Genomic DNA, 17,753 nt, shown 5'->3' with positions numbered 1-17,753 from the left:
CTCTGTTGTTGAAAAATTCGAATAACTCCCTCGGGTTTTATTCCATACTCGTGGGAAGATAATTATCAACGATTCTGAGTTCGTCTTTTCCGTTGTATGTCAGTTTGAGTGTATACCGTAGTGAATATTCAGTGTAGTAAGGATCAAATTCGGAGACTTCAACGCTCGGGCTAAGTTGGAGACTTCAACGCTCGGTTATCACAGTAAATTACACTAACGCTTGAACTAATTCCTTTGCAGAAAGCTTGTTATTCTCACAAGTCACGATTGATAATTTGTCGAAGCTGGTGTACACTAGCACAAACTTCTTCTTTCGAAGTTTTCACGACTGCCTTCTCTTCTGTGTAGTTTTGAGAACGTATCCACGCGAACGCTGAGAACTTCACAGAGCAGACTCCCACTGGACACTTACCCTGTAAGCCATTGTGTGTGAACTGGTGTTCTGATCGTGAACAACTGATGCTGTCTGGAGCGAACCAGGGCGCTTTTATTCTGTTCAAGTGACGAAAGCTCCGACTGTCCCTCCGCCTCCGGGCTTCATTTCGCTCACGTGATCACCTGCCCTCCAAAAGATTTAGAAACTGACCTCCAACGCATTGCTATCGCGATCTCACCACACTTGCACATTTGCAACGACTTTGATTTGTAGCGTAAGGAATGCGATACGAAGGGCAAGTGGGGACTTGGCAGACTGCAGATATTCTACTCCAGAATGATCGGCCATTCAGGCAACAGAAAAATTCCTTCAGATTGCTAGAAGATTGGGCAGCTTTCTCCGGAATAATCGCCGACGTCCAGGGAACTGCGCGTGGCTTATATCTGCTGAATTCGTACCATGCCTATAACTAGGCTCCCGAAAAACGACCTATATGTTCTCAAAACTAACATAAAATGAGCGAGGAAATGACGCCAAAATGTGAAGGAAAATATGTACAGTATTTCCCCGAAATAATAGATTTGTGCATTTCCACATTAACATAATTTAATAAATGTCAGCAAATAATGTATATTAACGAGTTGCTTCACAACGCACGAATACAGATAGGTCTTATGGCGACAGTGAGATAGGAAAGGGGTAGGATTTGGAAGGAAGCGGCCGTTGCGTTAATTAAGGCTTAATTAGTACTGCTGACTGCGGGGTTCGAACCCACTATCTACCGCTCGCAAGCTTACAGCTGCGTGATCCTAACCGCACGACGAACTCATTTGGTATATAATAATAATAATAATAGAAATAATAATAATAATAATAATAATAATAATAATAATAATAATAATAATAATAATAATAATAATAATATTTCTCGTCACTTGGGCCTTCTGTATTTTCTTCTGCTAGTACTCCTTTATTTTTTGCCTGTTTTCTCTTCCGTCCACATAGTGTAAGTCTGCTGGTCCCTGTATTCTTCCTACTAGTAAGTGACGTTGGAAAAATTCTCCGCTGGATGGCTTGCCGAAGAAGTGGGCGGTCATGCAAGATCCCCAGTTGTTCCAGATCCTGCTTGACCGAAGATATTCACTAGTTCTTGAATGCCTCCCCTCTACCTGCCATTGTGGGTGAACTGGTGTTCTGATCGTAAACAAATTTCAATCTTCATTTTTAAATTCAGTTCTGACAAGTAAAATAACTGAGCATCTACATATCGTAATTAGGATGTGCTGCAGTCCACTGATATTCTTGATACCATTTGTGTGTCGTGACTTACATGTTGCTGAATGCTAAATTTCTTGTTTCTGTCACTTCGCTCATTTCTCAGAAAGGTATCTGATCATCTGCAGAAAACATGTCCTCGCCTAATTATGAAATACTTTTCCTTCAGTGGTCAGATTTAGATGGCTTTATCTTTGGCATTCTAACACTTGAAGTGAATCACACTCGAACACACATATCTCGCACATTGTAAATTGAAACTAACACTCGGGCATTTCAACACATTACTGAAATGTATAATTTTACCTACTACAGTGGTAAGGCCACCGCGTCTCATCCCACCCTTCATCTAATTCTTCTTCTTCTTGTTCTTCCTCTTCTTCTTTACGATGTGGTCAATTTCAGTTCATCCTTCCTTGTTGTTTCCTTTTCCGTTCCTTCCAGTATTCCTTCATCATCGCACTGTGCTTTATTCGTCTGTCGTCTGACCACTTTTGACCGGGTTTCCTTTTCATTCTTAAAACTTTCTTTTTAATCTCTCTTTCCTCTTCTCTTATTGTATTTCTTTCTAAATCTTTCGTCACCTCTTTTATCCAACTCGTTGTTGAATTTTTTTTTCCCAAAGGGACTTGCGTTTCTGTTTCCTCAATCTGTTATCATCTATTCTGTAGATATGTCCAAAATATAACAATCTCCTTTTTCGTATTGTTTCCGTTATATTTACCCGCCGCTTCGCTCGCGTGGGTTTCGTAATTTGATAAAAGTATTCGTTTCTCGCTACTGTACTAGGACATTATCTGAAAATCCCTAAAGTATAAAACCTCACCGAAAAATTGGGTTTCATTTACCTCAGAAACTCTTTGTAAACCACGTTTGTCGAATTACCTTTTGTTACTGAGGTTACCATGCGACTTACAACTGTACACGTGAGAAAGAGTCTTCCCTCAAGTCGAAAAAAAATATTTAAATTCATATTTATTTATTTTTAAAGGAGATTCCGAATATCAGTTTCCACGTCCGTAACATTTACAGTTTTTGAAATACAAGTTTCCCCATAAAAATAATTCAACCCCTTTATCAGTGCTTCCCCAATCCCCACTCCTACCCCCACCTCTACCCCCACCTAGTGGCTTTTCCGAAACAAAAAGAACTTATGTTCCTGTATTGTTTCATGTCTGTAATTTTTTTGACATATTCTGTAGATATACCGGTACTCATTTAAAAAAACACCCGCTTTTTCAATTCATTTTATCCCCTTAAGCGAATTTTTCGAAAAAATTACGTGTTTCTTTATTTTAAAAGGATATTTTAAATGCCAGTTTTCATGTCCCTAATATCTTCAGTTTTTGAGGATATAAGTATCCTCATAAAAAGAATTTAACCTTTTTCACTCCTTTCCAGACGTCTTCCCCGTAAGCGGACATTCCGAAAACAAATATAGGTGTTTCTTTATTTTTAAAGGAGATTCCAACCACCAATTTTCACGTCTATTTTGAGATATTAGTATTCTTATAAAAATTCAGCCTCCTTTTCAGTCCTTTTTACCCTTAAGTGCTTTTCCCAAAACAAAAAGTACATGTTCCTTTATTTTTAAAAACTTCAAAATGCTAGTTTTCACGTCAGTAACATATTACGTTTCTGAGATATGCTGTAGATATACTTTTTTAATCCGTTTGTCGCTCCTGTTCACCCCCGATTAATTGGATTTTCCAAAAACAAAAAACACGTGTTTTTGATTTTAATGGAGATCCCAAATTCCTATTGTTACGTCTGTAAGATTTTAATTTTTTGAGATATAGATATATTCCTTTAAACTATTCATCCCCTTAGCGACGGTATAACCAAAATCACTCCATTATTGAGCACCTACGCTTCAATATAAAAGTATCCCCAAAATTTCGTTTGTATATGTACAGTAATTTTGGCTCGGCGATGATGAATCATTCAGTCAGGACATGTTATTGTATATATAGAGAGAGATGTCCTGGTATATTTCCTTATTACTTCCTAATTCCCATTGGTCCGAAGATTTTTCTCGTGATTCTTCTTTCTGGTACTACCACTACTTTATAGTTAAAAACTAGACCTTTACTTGCGTAAAGAGATTCTGGTTCCATCGCTGTACTGTAGTGCCTTACTTATGATTTTTAGAGTACCGATAAGAGTTGTAGAAGGCTAATTTATTTCGCAGTTTTTGAACTGATTGCCGGACCTTTTGAAGTTTGAGTATTCTACTTTATTTTCAGTTTGCTTTACGTCGCACCAGCACAGATAAGTTTTGCGATGACGATGGGATAGGAGAAAGGTTAGGAGAGTGAAGCAAGTTGCCATGAACCCCATGATTTGCCTGCTGTGAAAATGGGAAGCCACTATCTTCAGAGCTGCCGACCGTGGGGTTCGAGCCCACTATCTCCGTTAATTGAAAGCTCGGATGATTATTCTGGTATATTGATTAACCAACATAACTGCATAAATATAATAATGCTGAACTAAGAAAAATTACTTTAAAAAATAATGTAATTAGTGCAAATTGTAAAATAATGATGCATAATTGAAAAAAAGACCGGAAAATAAAAATAATGCATAAGAGTTGACGAAAAATTACCTAATAAATATGCACTTCCATAATAAGGGAGCCACGATCAGGATTTAGGCTCTATGTATACGTTTACAATTTGTTTGATGCATCAGTTCTAAGTTTTCATGCCAACATCCGGGACCTGCTTACGTCTCACTCTGTTTTACTAACACAGGAAGAGACTTCGTTTCGGTATTACATTTAATATTGTTGTATCATCTTCGTGAGTCGTGTAACTCAATGCTGAGCGTCGTGACCCCATTTGACTTCACACAATATTCTTCACTACGCGGCGTCAACTTTGACGATGTACAGCTTCTCTGGCCTGCTGAAGAGTCAGAGCGATGGTACGCAGAACTTGATCAATCCACCTGCTCGATTTTCATCCTCGTGGTTTTCCGCCTTCCATGATACACTTCTCCAGATTTTCACTATCGCGTCTTACAATATGTCCGAAGAATTGGACGATTCTCCTTATGACGCGAGAGGAGAGACGTTCGGAGGTATTCAGTTCTTGAATAATAGATGCATTAGTTCTTCTTTCCGTCCAAGGTACAAGGACAATCCTTCTCAAACAGCATATCTGAAAGGCGTCGATACGGTACTTATCTCTTGCCTTGAGGGCCCAGGTCTCGGAATCATAAAGGAAGACACAGAACACACGAGGATCAACTAGTCTAATCTTTGTACTGTTTGTGATTGCTCTGCTCTGCCATATTTTTGTGAGTTTGCTCATGGCAACGCGCCCTAAGGTGATACGTCTCCAAACTTCTGACAAAGAGATTAGGAGACGTATCACTTCAGGCCGCGTTGCCGTGAGCAAACTCACAGAATTGTATTGTATGACACCTTTAGGACAAACCTTATTATATACAGGGTGATTTGATGAAAGAATATATGAATTTTGAATTAAGGGCCACATTAATTTTACTTAAAAGTAAGTAGAACTAAGTGTAGAACTAAATGAGGCCACAGCATTAGTTGCGAATAGAGGAATGTGGTGACGTTTAGTAAGTTCACAGAGGCTTGCAGACTGAGCGCTGAAAGGTATAACGGTCGTTAATGATGATGTTATAGGGCCCGGATGTTTATGCAGTAATAGGTTAGAATGCAAACTTACTGAAGCGAGTGACAAGTACAGTAGAGTCTAGCTGCACGACAGGAATGCTATGAGGTTTGCATAAACATTAGGAGTTCAGCCCATTAGAATATTATAAATGACAAGGGCACATTTTGCTCCACGAAATTATATAGGAGAATACCCTCCAAACATTATACCATTGCAGCTTTCCAAAGGCACCATTCAACCTATACATTAATAGGAAGAGCGTCCTTGATGTATAAATTTTACATTTAGGAATCTATTATCGAAAATTCACACTTTCCGGGCCTATCAAAGGCACAACCTACATTTAACAAAATTAAACAGTATTCACTGTCTTATACGCACAAGAGTCTGATATCTTTAACATGAAAAGGATGGCATAGATTGTAACAGGGATAACACATACCCATACTACAAGGTCTTTGGTAAAAACAAAAGGTTAAATTACTGGCCCGAAAACCAAAATGATGAGGAGGCGAAGACTTGCACTCCTTAAAATTTACATTAAACGCACAAAACCCTATTTGGGCTCATGGTCCGACGTTTCCGAGGCTAAGCCTCTGACTAGATGGTGACTAGATGAGGAAAAATATTTAAGTTGCAGAAGTTACAAAATCATAGTCACCTCAAGATCAAGTTGAGAGGGAACACGAGAGGGTACCTCACTCTCTATTCCCTGATTTCGATTAAGTTCTTTCGGCTTGTTTGAAATTTACATTTAAGTTTGAAATTTACATTTTTAGAAAGTAAAGTTACATTACTAAAGGTTTGAAACCTTCCCCTCCAGCTAGTTTTCAAAGACGTATCACATAGTTAAGCTGGAACTGCCATTACCTTGAGCTGGTGGACCTCCCGAAGATGGACGAGGTGCTTTACAAACACGTTCTAAAATGGAGCGATCACTAAGACAGTCTGGTCCGAAAATGTGCCAGCTTTTATAGCCGAGGGGAAAGTTCCAGAAAACTCTGGGCTGAGGCCCTGAAAGACCCCCAATTCTCATTGCATAATCAAATAAATATCAAAATATTATCAGTGGTGAATCAATAAACGTACACACGTTTTGACTGGCCAACGCTTTGAGTTGACGGGCAGAGATAGAAGTGTTCATAATTTTTAAAAATCATAAAACAAACACTAAACATTCCATTTTAGGAAACCTTTACATACAAAATTACTCTAGAATTTTAATAGTTTATCTTCACACCAGAGGGCACAACATAAATTTATAGTAGCGACATCTGTTGAGAAATACTCAAACGTTTTGCACTAGATGTTGCAAGTTTTATATTTCAGATGGCTTTCTCCAGGACGCTTAATTTAAATGCGCGGGACGGGTGTATGTATTGATTTTACTTTTTGTTCATTTCGTCGACGAAATATCGCGAGTCGATCTTTTTCGCGAGTACGAGCATTGACGATATATCGTCAGCTTGGTCCTGTGAGGGTTAATTTTACTCATTCAACCATTGTCCCCTTGTTCTCCCTTTTCTTTTTCTTTCCATTTTTTGATTACTTCAAAAAGTAACTGTTGCGATACAGTGACCGAAGTTACAAGGGAAAATTTGTAAATTTTTGGAGATGTATCTATTCCACCATGTGATTTAATCATTATATTTTGTGCTTTCCTGATTTTGAGAACCCTAGCCATCGGATACGATGTACATTACTAGACCTGGACAACAAGTGATTGTAAAGGTGTGGCATTTACACTGCTGGAAACTAAATTAGTACACCCTCTTAGAGTTTTCCAATTCACAACTACTCTATTGTTGAAACAGTGCATTTGGAGTACATGAAATGATTACATTTTCAGATCAATATCTCAAGCGGTACTGAGGTACCAGGTGTCTATCCTTGCTGAAACATCCGTAATAGTACGTGGTGTATCCTCCATGGACGGCAATGCAGGCGCTCATTCTGGCATCCATTAGATCATACAGATGGCGAATACGGACTTGGGATACATTATTCCACAGGAGTTTAAGACTGGGAGTGTTTTGGAAAATCCTCCAACGAAGTCTGCAATTCAAAACGTAGTGGCAAAATGAAGTGAAACGGGCTCTGTAGCGAATAAAAACCGTTGGGTTGTTGTTTGCGTCATCAGTCCATAGACTGGTTTGAAGCAGCTGTCCATGCCACTCTATCCTGTGCTAACCTTTGCATTTCTACGTAACTATTGCATCATACTGTACATCTGCTCTAATCTGCTTGTCATATTCATACCTTGCTCTACCCCTACCGTTCTTACCACCTACAGTTCCTTCAAAAAACCAACTGAACAAGCCCTGGGTGTCTTAAGATGTGTCCTATCATTCTATCTCTTCTTCTCGTCGTATATAGCCAAATCGATCTCTTCTCACCAATTCGATTCAGTATCTCCTCATTCCTGATTCGATCTATCCATCTCACCTTCAGCATTCTTCTGTAACACCACATTTCAAAAGCTTCTATTCTCTTTCTTTCTGAGATCGTTATCGTCCATGTTTCACTTTCATACAATGCCACGTTGACACGAAAGTCTTCAAAAACATATTCCTAATTCGTATATCAATGTTTGAAGTAAGTAAATTTCTTTTCTTAAGAAAGTTCTTCCTCGCTTGTGATAGTTCCCATTTTATGTCCTCCTTACTTCTGCCATCGTTACTTATTTTACTACCCGAGTAACAATATTCATCTATGAATATTGAATTTTCACGGACGCATTGTAATCGAAACCGACTTTCAACCTATTAGTTCGTGTTACGTACATTTAGTACGTGTTGAAGAGTTGTTGAGTACAGAACAAAAATGGCCAACCAGACACCAGTGCCATCCGAACCCACAACCTCCCGATTTCGCGTCGGTTGCTCTAGGCCACCATAGCTCAATTGGTAGAGCAACCGACGCGAAATCGGGTGGTTGTGGGTTCGGATCCCACTGGTGTCTGGTTAGCCATATTTGTTCTGTGCTTAACATCTCTTCAACACGTACTAAATGCACGTAATACGACCTGATAGGTTGAAAGTCTGTTTCGAATATTCATCAGTTTCCTTTAATACTTCATTTACTAATCTAATGTTTCCTGCATCACTTGCCTGCTTTTGACTGCACTCCATTACTTTTGTTTTGGACTTATTTATTTTCATCATGTACTCCTTACGCAAGACTTCGTCCATACCTTTCAACAGCTTCTCGAGATCTTCTGCAGTCTCAGATAAAATAACAATATCATCGGCAAATCTCAAGATTTTGATTTCCTCTCCTTGGATTGTGATTCCCTTTCCAAATTCCTCTTTGATTTCCTTCACTGCCTGTTCTATGTAAACATTGAAAAGTAAGGGGGACAAACTGCAGCCTTGCCTCATTCCTTTCTGGATTGCTTCTTCATTTTCAAAGCCCTAAAAACCGTAACTATCCGAAAAGAGTTCGAACATCGGAAATGATTGCTTGAGTAAAGGAAAACCCGGAACGAAATCTCACCGCCGTTTATATGTGCAAGTGTCGTGTCGAAACCTTATCAAAAATGATCTGCATCCTTATCCTACAAATTTGCTGTTGCGCATTTGTTAAAGCGTCCAGACGAACCTTTGCTTGTTGAGCTTTACCGATGGTTTCTGACTGAAGTGGAGTCAGGGAATTTAGATCCTCAATTTTTCATTTATCAGATGAGGGTAATTCCAGCATCTTCTGTGATGTTCGTTAACAAGAATCAACCCCGCGCCAGTCATATTGTAAACATTTTTTGGGTCAGTTTTATTTCACCCGTTCGGTATAAGCAGCACTTGATCAAATAATTTAGAAGTGCAACCACCCCAGAGTGACCTGACGTCCGGCTTTTGGAGAACATCTCTTCCTGTCCTGGCGATATCTCCCATTTTTTAATAAATTTTCTCTTTTTTGAGAGACTGTATGTACTGTTTAAATAATTTGTAATGCTGAACGTTATTGGAAATGAATTTTGTATGTTTCATATCTTTCGACAGTTCGTAACCAATGACGTGTTGACAATGTCACAAGGTGAGTGTTGTGTATCACGACTGATGTAACAGCAACGACATTCCACAGTGGAACACCTGGCTCACCAGTTGAACAGCGTACAGATGCGTCTGGTTTCCACAAAGATCACGCTGCATACCTTGCATCGACTCGCGTCCAGGAACCATAGACCAACAAGTTTGTACACCAAATCATCGCTAACAACGCTCCGCGTATGTTCAAGAGAGGCGTCATTGGGTCTTGGACACACGGAAAAGCGTTGTCTGGCGTGACGAGTTCCGTTTCCTCTCGCAACATGCTGACGGCTGATTTCGCATCTCGCGTAAACTGCATGAGGTTGTTGGTATCCAGGGCGTCCTACACGCTGTTTGTGGTGGTGTGATGGCCTTCATTATTGCCTCCTTGAATGCTCTAGTGCTATTGCTCATCGCACCACAAACTTTGAGTGGTGAAGACTACAGAAACCTGTCAGCCAACAGCATCACTACTTCCAAGCAGTCTTTCCCAATAACAGTGTCATAGTGCAAGAACACAATGCATCGTGTAAACGGGCTCAGGTCTCTAACTGGTTGGAGGAACATGAAAATAAATTCTTCACTCTGCCATGGCCCCTAAATTTCTGAGATTGTAACCCCCACCGAACATGTCTCGGATTTGATGCTACGCGGTTTGAAAGCTTCTTCTATGCTTCGAAAAAATGTGTATCAAGTAAACGAGGTGCTGCAGCAGTGGTGGCTTGTATTGGATAGGAACGACGTTCTTCATGTTGTGGAAACTCTCCAAGAAGTTTGCACGCCATAATCGCCAGCGAAAGGGAACCAACCAGTCATTGGGTAGATATTGATAATAAAGTGACCGTCCTGTGTACATTGCTGGATACGTCCTTTATTTTAACCGCCCATTTAGGTACAGAAATCTGCAGGCTCGGCTCCAGACGTCTACCATGGAAAACGTCTTTGAGCATAATTTAAAACATAAACAGGCCTGTATAAAAAAAGTAATGCAACAGTGTACTTCCGCTATTGCATAGATTTCTCTGCGTAATAAACTAGCCCCAGAAATTGGATTTATCTCGCAATACGTAGTCAGCACTTAATATGATACGATACAATCATAGCAGGTGTGATGATCTACTCTTCAAAAGGGGAAAAGTCCTTATAGCTGAATGTAAGTGCAGCTTCCTAAGGCAGACAGTCAAAAACATTATTGAAGACTGTCTCTGGTGCCCTCGCAGACTTTCTTGGTGCCACACCAGAGACGATAGAATGCATGAATGGCATGTCTGTAAACTTGTAAATATTTCGTTGTGTAGCTTGTGACAGTTTATTTATTGATTTGTGAAGTGATGTAATAATTTCATTATCTGACCAAGGGTCCGGTTCCGACAGGCTGGTTAAGTGGATATCCTCTGTGCGGTGTAGAATTGTCTGTAAGGAAGTAGGATGTTGGGGAAAATAGGGGAAGACATAAAAATAAATTTGTAATTAGATATGCATTTGTATTTATTTTTATACAAATAAATAGACAGACATTTTAGGAAGAAAGAAGGAAGGGCTCTATTTGCAACAGAGCTTAACCAAGGTAAGCCTTAGCGGCGATGGGGGCACCGTAGGCAGCAGGGTGAGCGTAGGCAGCGGGGTGGGCGTAGGCGACGGGAGCAGCGACCTTAGCGACGGCGGGAGCAGCAACAACGGCCTTAGCAACAACAGCGGGCTCACGGTGGACGACGGCGTTGAATCCGTTGACGGGGTCAGCGGTGTACTCAACGGTACGACGGGTGCCGTCGGGCTCGGTAAGGCTGTAGCTACCCTGGACAACATCTCCTTGACGGCTCTCCTGCTGTCCCTTGGAGTCTCCGGTCAGAGCGTCCTGGATGTCGTAGGCGTAGCTGTAGCTTGGGTTGGGGTCGTAGTCGGTGTCGACGGCGACGGGAGCGGCGACCTTAGCGACGGCGGGGGCAGCGGCGTAGGCTACTGGAGCGTGGGCGTAAGCGGGGCCAGCGGCGTAGGCTACGGGAGCGTGAGCGTATGCGGGGGCGGCGTAGGCACGGGCGGCCAGGGGAGCGCCTGGGGCGTAGACGGCGGGAGCGCCGAGGATGCCAGCCTTAGCGACGGCCACGAGGGCGGCGAGAACGATGAACTGTAAAGAGAATAAACAATAAATAAGTCTTATTAAACACACTGCTAAATATTATAGACTATGAAAATACTAAGAAAAATTGAAATTATAGAAAAGCGAGTGGAATGTTTACATGGGCGTACACGAAAGCTTCCATTTAGCTGATGAAAGATGAATCAAGATACGTTATTTATTGACCAGATGTAAGAAGCCTGTTATTTTAGAGGGCGCTCCTTTAGTAACTAATTTTTGCAATGCATTTTACCAAAATATCAAAGCTGTTAATCCAAAAGGCTTGCGACGTAATACACATCTCGTTATGTTTAACTTTGAAATAACAATAAAGCGAGGAATGTTACGTGCTGTCAAGCATTGAAATCACCGGATTGTAATAACCAAACTAACCCCATGGCACTACAGCCCTGTAGGGCCTTGATCTACCAAGTGACCGCTGCTCAGCTCGAGGCTTCCAGATTGCGAGGTGTCGTGTGGTCAGCACGACGAATCCTCTCGGCCATTATTCTTGGCTTTCTAGATCGGGGCCGCTATCTCATAGCTCCTCAATTCCAATCACGTAGGCTGAGTGGACCTCGAACCAGCCCTCAGATCCGGGTAAAAGTTCCTGACCTGGCCTTGAATCGAACCCGGGACCTCCGGGTAAGAGGCAGACACGCTATCCCTACACCACGGGGCCGGCCACCTGATTGTACAACCCATTGATTTTATCGCTGAATAGATGGTTATGATATGCTGTGGAGCCTTCTTTGCTCAGTCCTTGAAGTCCCTTGGAGGAGTGGACGGAAAAAAATTCACTATCCGTAACATCAGCACGAAATCGGAGGGTATAGCTGTATATACGGACGCCTTTGCCTCAAAGAATTAACGTGGTACTAAATTTTGGCGCATGCAGTTTGAGCCTCTTAGGGCCGTGAACCACTCCAGAAGAGGAAGTCTTAAATTTTTCGACTCCCTGACGGAGAATCAAATCCTTGTCCTTCCAGGTTAACCGAGCGTATCTACAGCCTCGACTAGGTAGCACCTGGCATGTTGTTTCAAGGTTTACAAACTATTTGAAGATCTCATTGCCAGTGATTGTCGAAATTAATTTCTTCGATTCCCGACCTGATTAGGCATTTTCAACCGAGCTCGATAGCTGCAGTCGCTTAAGTGCGGCCAGTATCCAGTAATCGGGAGATAGTGGGTTCGAGCCCCACTGTCGACAGCCCTGAAGATGGTTTTCCATGGTTTCCCATTTTCACACCAGGCAAATGCCGGGGCTGTACCTTAATTAAGGCCACGACCGCTTCCTTCCATTTCCTAGGCCTTTCCTACCCCATCGTCGCCGTAAGACATATCTGTGTCGGTGCGACGTAAAGCAAAAAAAAAAAAGCATTTTCATTCTCGGCTGAGGATTGGAATAAAGTTTACTCAGCCTCGAGAGAGCAACTGAGGAACTTACAAGGCGATAAAGAAAGCCATGGAATACAGCACAGGATTTCGTCACGTCAAACACGTAGCATTCCAGAATATGCTGGCCATAGTATGATAGGCCACGGGTGAACAAAATCGTTTGTGCAGTTTCCCTGCCATTGAAAATGGACCAATTGTTCCTCCACTCAATAACGGATATTGCACAGTGTACCTCGAGGAGGAACTATATATTTCCTTTCATACATTAATCTGGATTGTGGTCAATATTTCTGATATGGACAAGAGACAGTTTATAACTCACGCTACAGTGCTGCTCAGAAGACAGAGATTTATTGTCCCATTATGTAAATATTTGATACTACCGTTCACAATAAATAATATTCGGTTTTCTAGATAGGCAGAATTAAAATTATATCGGAAAAATGCATATTTTAAATTTTGGACTAAGATGTTTTTGCTTACACACGTTAATCATTGTAATAAAAATAAATCTAAGTATTCTCCTTCATGTGGTGATAATAACAGTATGGCCATAGCTGCCAACCTGTCAATTTTGACTCTAATTGGTCCGTGGTTTCCCATTTTCAGACCAGCCATATATTGGGTTTATACCCTAAGGCCACGGTCCCTTCGTTCCTACTCCTAGCTCATTCCTTTTCCATCATCTGATATGAGATATGTGTGTCAGTGCGACGTAAAGAAAAAATAAATATCTCTAATCGACGGCAGTGAAACTGGAACACTGCTGGGCGATTTGTGGCTGTGTTTCAATCTCCAAATGTATTACCAGAGAACATTTAGATGCCGATATTATACGACATGCAGTGCCAAATGAACTTTGAACCGTCCTTCAAAATCCCACTACCTATGGAGGTTTTGAATTGGCTATCTTTTTAATTCGAAAGCCGACTTTCTACCACTAAATCACGGAGGGAGCTTCTTTCCTATGGTAAACTATATAAAAGAAGATAAAGTGATTCTTAAGTCATCTTGTCCTTTGCACTTCAGTATATATCTCCTAGTGATAATTCAGTGCAGAACGGTAACAATAAAGAATCAAATTTGGAGACTTCAATGCTCGGTTGTAACAGTAATGTCCATAATGCTTGAGTTGAAACCTTTGGAAATATTGTCCCAAGTCACGAGTGATAATTTTCCTAAGCTAGCAAACACAAACACAATCTTCTTCTGTCTAAATTTTCACAACTGCCCTAGGAAGATATACTGTACATTTTGACTTCATTTCCCTCCGCTGTAATTCTGAGATCATATTCACACGAATGGCGAATACTTCACAGGAGCAAACTCCCTGTACACTTACCCTGTATGCCATTGTGTATCTGAACTGATGTTCTGATCGTGAACAACTGATGCTGTTCGGAGCGAACCGGGGCGCTTTTATTCTGTTGAAGTGACGTAAGCTCTGACTGCCCCTCCGCCTGCGGGCCGCAATTCGCGCTCACGTGATCACTTGCCCTCCAAAAGATTTAGAAACTGACCTCCAATGATTGAACAACTCATTACAATTACTATCTCACCACACACATACACACACACACACACCACATATTTTCAACGACTATTATTTAGAAACTTTCACTTTAAAAAGACCTCAACTGGGAATGAGTTTGTGTTGGTTCATTGCGTTATGAATGAAAGTGTAGACATTCGATATCCTGATAACATGTTTAATTTTCTTTTAATTTGCAAGATATGGACACGTGTTAAATACGGAACTCAAAGTTGATTATCTCTTCGTGTTCCCCTTAAAATAGTAATACATGTTTTATCGTGTGGACTGCGGAAAGGCCCGCTATAGGTCTTTCGAGCTGACGCCGTAGAGGCAAGTTGCGCATCTGTGAGGATGAGGCCCTACGCAGGATGAATTCTAATGATGAAGACGGCGCAAACAACGAGCCCCTGAGACCCTGCCGGGAATCAAATCCGAACCTCCTTGGACCACAGGCCAGCATATTAACCTTTTAGCCATGGAGCCTGACAAAAATAGTAATAATCTGCTACATTTAAACTTGAGACAAGCTTTTTTAATGTACGTACTATGTTCTTGCTTTTCTTTATTCTTCTACCTCCTGTCCATTTCCCCATTTCATTACATAGGTCTACACTCCAGTGGATTTGGGCCAGTTTTATAGCTGGATGCCCTTCCCTAAGCCAGCTCTATGTGGAGGAATTAATGACAATTGCTTGTTACTGTGGTGCTTGGTAATGTGGTGTGCTGCATGTACATGAAGGGAAGTTACTCAGATGAACACAAGCAGAGAAATTAACCATACCTAGCCCAACAGGGAACCAAACAGAGGGCCTCCTGAACCGAAGGGTACTACGCTGACCATTCAGCCAAGCAGTCGTACATAGTACCTTTGTGGTTACCTTTAAATATTAATACCATTGATCCGTACTGTAATATTCATTGTCACTGGCTTAATACCAAGACTACAACGTTTCGAATCCCTGCCAGTGAATGTGGAAATTTTGAAATGAGATATTTGTGCTTATGATTACGATATTAACAGTCATGTAAATATACTTAAGTTTTCTTTGTTTTCTTCGGGACAAACAATTGTATGATTTAATTCAATACGTTCCAGGTTACCTTTGAGTCTTATCAGTGATACTATCGTAATATGTATGTTGGGTATTCAGCCCGAAGGCTGGTGTGATCTTTCGCAGCTCCACCAACAGCTGTCAAAAATAGCCTAGGCGTCACAGAAGAGGGATACTAGGGAAATAAACAGTGAGGTAGTTCCCCGTTGCTTTCCGCACAGAGCCAGAAGTTGCTATTCCATATCAGTCTTCCAAGCCCACTAAAATGCACGCATCAACCGACCCTGTGAGATATATTTTCATACCATTCATAACAGGGACTGGCTACATAAGGAATGGTATTATTAGCAGCGCTCATACCTCAGTCACTTTCATATTGTCAAAGCCAAGGATGAGACTGAGACAGCTTAATGAAAGTAACAAATGTATTCTCGCCTTTACCAGAAGACATAGTGCACTGTAAACACTAGGTCCCGCCAGCAAAGGCATTATCATAATATTCACATACGTTAAACATTGAAATATTATAGAAAACTTAACTCAGCAATGTCCTATGTGACCTATTTGGTACAGCAAGTATTAGAAGAGAAAATTATGACTTTATGTACCTGAAGATGATTGTTTGCTTACCGAAATGAAAGTATCGATGTAGGTACCTGAGAAATAATGAAAAATATATATCAGGTTTATTAGGAATTCAGTCTTACAGTCCAGCTACCTGTGTTGCAACTTCATAGCAAATATGAGTGACACACTGAATTGTGTGTGTATTTATTTATTTAGTTTAATTAATTGATTGATTAATTAATTTAATGGCAATATCTACGACTATTTACATTGTCATGTAAGAAGAAGGGCTTGTAAACTCAAATCAAATGCGCTGATCCACTCGAGTACTCCAGGTATCGCATATATATATATATATATATATATATATATATATATATATGTGTCCTTGTCGTGCATTCGGACACCATGTCTTCGATGGTTTCCGTGGGTTCGGAGGTGGTTGTGATTATTATTTTAAGAGCAACTACACCTAGGCAACACTCCTTAATATAACACTAATCAGAGATAAGAGGTCGAAAGGGTCTGACACTTCGAAAAATGAAGGTATCGGCCAAAAAAGGCAAGGGTAACGAAGAGCGTGAAAATGAAAAGACTATCTAGGCCTCGAATGTTCTAATACCATTAGGGTTGGAAATGAACAAGAGTTGACCGATGGAGGTCGGATAGAATAGATGAAAGTGAAAAGCCTAGCATAAGTAATTGGAAACAATGCCAGGACTCAGCTAAAGGCACCGTGGTCGCCAACTAACGCTCCCGACCTAGGGCCTTCCATGGAATCACCACTATCGCAGTGAGGAGATGTTTATCCCATTTGTAAAGGGATTGTGCAGAGATTCCGTGGTTGGTGCGAATACTGTCAAGAGCTGTCCGAGTTTTCTTTGGTGGATCAAAACCAGGTACAGGGCTGTTTCTATGTAAATAGGTCCAAAGGTGATGGATTCTGTTCAAGCTCCATCCTTCTCTCCACTAGGAATTTTCATCAAGATCGTGTTAATTTCTGGGTATAACTGATTGGTGAATATTTACAATTCAGCCGGTTCCTATTCAGATTTTTTTTTTTTTGCTAGGGGTTTTTTACGTCGCACCGACACAGATAGGTCTTATGGCGACGATGGGATAAGAAAGGCCTAGGAGTTGGAAGGAAGCGGCCGTGGCCTTAATTAAAGTACAGCCCCAGCATTTGCCTGGTGTGAAAATGGGAAACCACGGAAAACCATTTTCAGGGCTGCCGATAGTGGGATTCGAACCTACTATCTCCCGGATGCCTATTCAGATTAGGATTGTCTTCAGGAATATTCATATCTCTGTTTCCTAAGATTTTCTTGTATTCTCGAATCAGAGCATCTTATATGCTCGGGTGAGGTGGCGTGATATTACTGAAAACTGGATGCCAGAATGTGGGAGTCAGTCGGATTATTCCAGTGATAAGACTCATGGAATTATTAAGTTAAGTGTTGACTGATTTCATATGAGAGCTGTTCAACCAAACTGGAGCCCAATGTACAGGTGCAGAGAAGACGAGACGTAAAGCAGAATACCTCAGATAAGCTGTTGCGGAAGTTCCGCAAGATGTACCACAAAGCTTGTCCAAAATGCTATTAAGTTCAAGAAAGAAGAAGGGGAAATACCGAACAGTGAATCCCATCACATTCCAAGATTCCAAGATTCTCAGAGAGATTGGTGTAAATGTATCACTGAAGAATAAAATTATTGGAAGACTATAATTCAGGCATAATAGAATAAACCGATGATTGTATCTT

The 17,753-nt window shown here is 40.9% G+C and overlaps 1 pseudogene; it reads right to left on the bottom strand.

Moving 5' to 3' along the window:
* LOC136885020 (uncharacterized) overlaps positions 1-14,191 on the bottom strand; it is a 54,554-nt pseudogene extending 40,363 nt beyond the window's left edge.
* Between the last annotated feature and the right edge of the window lie 3,562 nt (positions 14,192-17,753).

This window comes from Anabrus simplex, chromosome 13 (genome assembly GCF_040414725.1).
Source record: "Anabrus simplex isolate iqAnaSimp1 chromosome 13, ASM4041472v1, whole genome shotgun sequence".
Taxonomy (NCBI): domain Eukaryota; kingdom Metazoa; phylum Arthropoda; class Insecta; order Orthoptera; family Tettigoniidae; genus Anabrus; species Anabrus simplex.
This window is presented reverse-complemented; position numbering and strand designations above follow the sequence as displayed.